General features: G+C 43.3%; 2 non-coding genes across 2 annotated transcripts; one reads left to right on the forward strand and one right to left on the reverse strand.

The window, feature by feature from the left end:
- The first annotated feature begins 308 nt into the window (after nt 1–308).
- Nucleotides 309–415, forward strand: LOC119469663. The gene has a single exon (XR_005198500.1). It is a non-coding gene; the product is annotated as a U6 spliceosomal RNA (small nuclear RNA).
- A 4,486-nt stretch (nt 416–4,901) lies between these two features.
- Nucleotides 4,902–5,063, reverse strand: LOC119469662. Its single transcript, XR_005198499.1, has one exon. It is a non-coding gene; the product is annotated as a U1 spliceosomal RNA (small nuclear RNA).
- Nucleotides 5,064–5,524: the final 461 nt, after the last annotated feature.

Below are 5,524 nucleotides of genomic sequence, written 5' to 3' on the forward strand. Positions count from 1 at the left end.
GCAGTGAATCAAGAATGTGCCACTGCACTCCAGCCTGGGCAACAGAGTGAGACTCTGTCCCAAATAAATAAATAAATAAAAATTCAAAAAAAACTAGTTGGGTGTGGTGGCATGCACTTGTAGTCCCAGCTACTCAGGAGGCTCAGGCATGAGAATTGCTTGAACCTAGGTGATGGAGGTTGCGGTGAGCCAAGACTGCACCACTGCACTCCAGACTGGGAGACAGAGCAGGACTCTGTCTCAAAACAAACAAACAAAATGTGGTGTATCCTTATAATGTAATTCTTTTCAGCAATAAAAAAGAAACAGTGCTTGCTTCGGCAGCACATATACTAAAACTGGAATGATACAGAGAAGATTAGCATGGCCCCTGCACAAGGATGACACAAAAATTCATGAAGCGTTCCATTAAAAAAAAATTTTAAAAAAGAAACAATTCATAAATGCTATAACATCAAAGAATCGCAAAAATATTATTCAAAAAAAAAACAGAAAAAATACTACGTATTGTGTGATTCTATTTCTTCCAAGTTCAAATAATGTAAGTCCATAAAGACATAAAGCAGATCAGTTGTTGCCTGGGCCTTAGGGTAGGAGTAGGGATTGACAGCAAATGGGCAGAAGGAAAGTTTTTGGGATGGTGAAAATTTTCTGAAACCGTATTGTTGTGATGGTTCCACAACTCTACCTTCAACATGGGTGAATTTTATGGTATATAGATTAAAACTCAAAGCATGTATTTAAATTTTGTTCTCAATCATAAGGCAAAAACCAGCTAGTTTTTAAAATAAAAATATTTTAACACTAAAGATTATAGATAGCAGTAAGCACATTTAAAATGTTTAGCATCATTAGTCATTAGGAAAATCAAAAAATAGGCCAGGCACAGTGGCTCACACCTGTAATTCCCGCACTTTGGAAGGCCAAGGCAGGTGGATTACGAGGTCAGAAGTTCGAGACTAGCCTGACCAACATGATAAAACCCCGTCTCTATTAAAAAAATAAAAAATAGGTTGGGCGCAGTGGCTTATTCCTGTAATCCCAGCACTTTGGGAGGCCGAGGTGGGTGGTTCACGAGGTCAAGAGATCGAGACCATCCTGGCCAACACGGTGAAACACTGTCTCTACTAAAAATTCAAAAATTAGCTGGGCGTGGTGGCGCATGCCTGTAGTCCCAGCTGCTCAGGAGGCTGAGGCAGGATAATTGCTTGAACCTGGGAGACGGAGTTTGCAGTGAGCCGAGATCATGCCACTGCACTCCAGCCCGGCGCCTGGTGACAGAGTGAGACTCTGTCGAAATCGCACCACTGCACTCCAGCCTGGCACCTGGCAATGGAGGGAGACTCTGTCTCAAAAAATAAATAAATAAATAAAAAATAAAGTCTGGTACGGTGGCTCACGTCTGTAATCCCAGCACTTTGGGAGGCGGAGGCAGGCGGATCACGAGGTCAAGAGATCGAGACCATCCTGGCTGGCCAACATGGTGAAACTCCATTTCTACTAAAAATACAAAAATTAGCTGGGTGTGGTGGTGCATGCCTGTAGTCCCAGCTACTCAGGAGGCTGAGGCAGGAGAATTGCTTGAACCTGGGAGACGGAGTTTGCAGTGAGCCGAGATCACGCCACTGCACTCCAGCCTGGCGCCTGGCGACAGAGTGAGACTCTGTCTCAAAAAATATATATAAAATAAAAATAGGCCGGGCACGGTGGCTCACGCCTGTAATCCAAACACTTTGGAGGCCAAGGCGGGCGGATCACCTGAGGTCAGGAGTTCAAGACCAGCCTGACCAACATGGTGAAACCCAATCTTTAAAAAAATAAAATAAAAATAAAAACACAACTATTAGAAAGGCTAAAAGAAAAAATGAGAAGAGAATTATTCTATGTTATTGGGTGAAATTGGTGAATGGTGTGGCCATTTTGCTGGGTGGAATTGCACAATGATACATCCTTTTTGGAAGAAAATCTGGAAGTTTCCTGTAAAGTAAAACACATATTTACAGTATGAGTCAGCAATCTGACTCCCAGGTATTTACCTGTGAGAAAAGAAAATGTATAACTATACAGAAAAACCTGTATTTTCATGTACATACCTGAGCTGAGGAAACAGTTAAGCATTTAGGGAGGTGGCTGGAATTTTCAAGGCAAAGCCCTGCAAAAGAGAAAGCTTATAGAAAACGAGCTCCAGCCAGGCGCGGTGGCTCATGCCTGTAATCCCAGCACTTTGGGAGGCCGAGGTGGGCGATCACAAGGTCAGGAGTTCGAGACCAGCCTGACCAACTTGGTGAGACCCCCGTCTCTAAAAAAAATGAACAAATTAAAATAAATTTAAAAAGAAAAAAAGAAAAAGAGAGCTCCAGTGATCTGCAAACTTCGCCTGAATGCTGATCAGTGCGGATGTGTGGGGACACTACCACAGCTGGGGAAAGAGCCATTGGAAAGGACAGGCAGAGCCATCACCAGAACTCACAGAACTGGGTATATTTCATGTTTCCAATGGCAGAGTAGAAAGACCTCCTAATAAACCAGCTTCAGACAGAGGACTCAGAAAAGAGAGTATTGCCAAATGAGCCCTAGAAAAAACTTAAAGGCAAGCCTCAAAAGGGTCAAATTGTTTCCAAGTAACTTAGCTGCCTCCAAGACCAAAGCTGAAAATTAAAAGGAAAAAAATCCCAGAATACAACGATTTAAAATCACAGCATCTTGCATCCAATTGAAAATGACCAGGTATATGAAGAGTGGAAAAATATGACTCATCATGATAATGAAAATAAATCTATAGAGAGACTGACTGAGAAATGACATAAATGATAGGCAGAATTAGTAGACAAGGACATTAAAACAGAAATTACAGACTCTGTATGTTCAAGAAGGTAGACAAAATCCTGAGCATAAGAGACACGAAGTCTATTTCTAAAACTCCAAATTCAAAACTACTGGATAAAGAAATTGCAATATGTGAGATTAAAAATAGACTGGATGGGATTAGCAGCAATCTAGGCACTGAAGTGCAGATTACTGAATTTGAAGACAAGGCAGTAGAAACTATCCGAAATTAAATACAGAGAGAACAAAGGGGGAAAAATAAAAAGCAAAGGAGCAGAGGATCAATGAACTGTGGGACGTCAAAGTATAATTTACATGTAACTGAAGTCCCAGAAGAAGAGGAGAGACTCGAAGGGACTTAAACACTAAAAGAAATAAAAATTTCTGTATTTGATGAAAATTAGCAGTAATTACAAAAAAGCTCAATGAACCCCAAACAGAAGAAATCTGAAGAAAACTACATAAAGTTACATCATGAGCAAATTGCTTAACCAATTAACTTTATTTTATTTTTATGTATTTATTTTTTTGAGATAGAGCTTTGCTCTTGTTGCCCAGGCTGGAGTGCAGTGGTGCAATCTTGGCTCACTACAACCTCCGCCTCCCGAGTTCAAGCGATTCTCCTGCTTCAGGCTCCTGAGTAGCTGGGATTACAGGCGTGAGCCACCATGCCCAGCTAATTTTTGTATTTTTAGTAGAGATGGGGTTTTGCCATGTTGGCCAGGCTGGTCTAGAACTTCTGACCTCAGGTGATCTGCCCACCTTGGCCTCCCAAAGTGCTGAGATTACAGGGGTGAGCCACCATGCCTGGCCCCAATTATCTTGAAAAGACACTGTTTACAAAAATGAAAAGGCAACTCACAGCCTGGGAGTAAATATTCGCAAAACAGATCTCCAACAAAGAACTTGTATCTAGAATACATTAAAAAAAACTCTTACATCTCAGTAATAAGAAGTCAAATAACCCAATAAAAAAATGGATAAAAGAGGCTGATGCAGTGGCTCACACATAATCTCAGCACTTAGGGGGTGGAGGCAGGAGGATTGCTTGAGCCCAGGAGTTGGAGGGCAGCCTGAGCCAACATAGTAAGACCCCCATCTCTACCAAAAAAATACAAAAATCTCTGGGCTTGGTGGCACATCCCTGTGGTCCCAGCTACTCAGAGACTGAGGTGGGAGGATCCTTGAGCACTGGAGGTTGTGGCTGCAGTGAGCCACGATTGTGCAACTACACTCCAGCCTGGGTGACAAGCCCAACTACACCCCAGCCTGGGCAACAGAATAAGACCCTGTCTCAAAAAAATAAAAAGAAAAGAAAAAACAGACAAAAGATAGATCTAAATAGACATTTTGCTAAAGATTAGATACAGATGGCAAAGAAATATATTAAGAAATGTTCAATGCCGTAAGTCATTGGTTACATGCAAATTAAAACCAGAGACAGACTGCTATGCCCCCACTGCAATGGTTGACATTTTAAAAATTAACTGTACCAAATGTTGTTGGGGATGTGCAGAAACTGAAACTCTCATATGCTACTGGGAGAAAGTAATATAATGTAACCACTTTGGGACAGAGTAGGGAAGTATTTGTGTATGTTTATTATTTATTAATTTGAGATGGAGTCTCACTCTATTGCCAGGCTGGAATGCAGTGTCGCCATCTCGGCTCACTGCAACCTCCACCTCCCAGGTTCAAGTGATTCTCCTGCCTCAGCTTCCCACGTAGCTGGGACTACAGGCGCACGCTACCACGCCCAGCTAATTTTTACATTTTTAGTAGAGACAGGGTTTCACCATGTTCGCCAGGATGGTCTCGAACTCTTGACCTCATGATCCACCCGCCTCGGCCTCTCAAAGTGCTGGGACTACAGGAGTGGGTCACTGCGCCCGGCCTTATGTTTTTAAGTAGTTAATTATAGCCAGGGAAGGGTGTCTCATGCTTGTAATCCCAGCGCTATGGGAAGCCGAGGCAAAGGGATCACTTGAACCTTGACAAGTAACCCAGACAAGTTCAAGACAAGTCTGGGCAACATAGGGAGACCCCATCTCTACAAGTAATTTTTTTTTTCTAACCAGGGGAAAGCACAAATGCAGTCCCCCACTACCACAAATTATGCAGTCGAGTTTCCCACATTTGGAGAAATCGCAGGGTTGGCACATCCAGAGTGCACGGATAAGCCTTGCCCTGGGAAAACCACCTTCATGATCATGGTATCTCCCCTGCCAGGTAAGTAATTTTTAAAAAAGAAATTAGCTGGGCTGCCGGGCGCAGTGGCTCACGCCTGTAATCCCAGCACTTTGGGAGGCCGAGGCTGGTGGATCACCAGGTCTGGAGATTGAGACCATCCTGGCTAACATGGTGAAACCCATCTCTACTAAAAATACAAAAAATTAGCCCGGCATAGTGGAGCACAACTGTAGTACCAGCTACTCGAGAGGCTGAGGCAGGGGAATCTCTTGAACCCAGGAGGCAGAGGTTGCAATGAGCCAAGATTGCACCACTGGACTCCAGCCTGGGCGACGTGCAAGACGCCGTCTGAAAAAAAAAGAAATTAAAAAAAAATTAGCTGGGCATGGTGTCATATGCCTTTGGTCCTAGATAACTCAGGAGGCTGAGGTGGGAGGATCACTTCAGCCTGGGAGGTCAAGGCTGCAGTGAGGTGTGATCGCACCACTGCACTCTAGCCTGGGTGACA

Source organism: Cebus imitator, unplaced genomic scaffold, assembly GCF_001604975.1.
Source record: "Cebus imitator isolate Cc_AM_T3 unplaced genomic scaffold, Cebus_imitator-1.0 Scaffold757, whole genome shotgun sequence".
Taxonomy (NCBI): Eukaryota; Metazoa; Chordata; class Mammalia; order Primates; family Cebidae; genus Cebus; species Cebus imitator.